Here is a 200-nt window from a genome sequence, read left to right on the forward strand (position 1 = left end):
TTCCTCCTCCTCCTTTCCTCTAGTTCCTTCTTACCCATTTTTAGCTGCTGGGATCCCACTTGTTCTCCTCTCCTGATATCTGTCTCAGCCATCTCGATAGCTAATCCCCTACTAAGAAGACTGTGGGCTGCTCCAGGCCCTGCCAGCCTGAGTCTCTGCTGTGGGACTGAGGCCAAACCCTATTCAGGGTGCTCACTTCA

The sequence above is a fragment of the Bison bison genome, unplaced genomic scaffold (assembly GCF_000754665.1).
Source record: "Bison bison bison isolate TAMUID 2011002044 unplaced genomic scaffold, Bison_UMD1.0 scf7180017863466, whole genome shotgun sequence".
Lineage (NCBI taxonomy): Eukaryota > Metazoa > Chordata > Mammalia > Artiodactyla > Bovidae > Bison > Bison bison.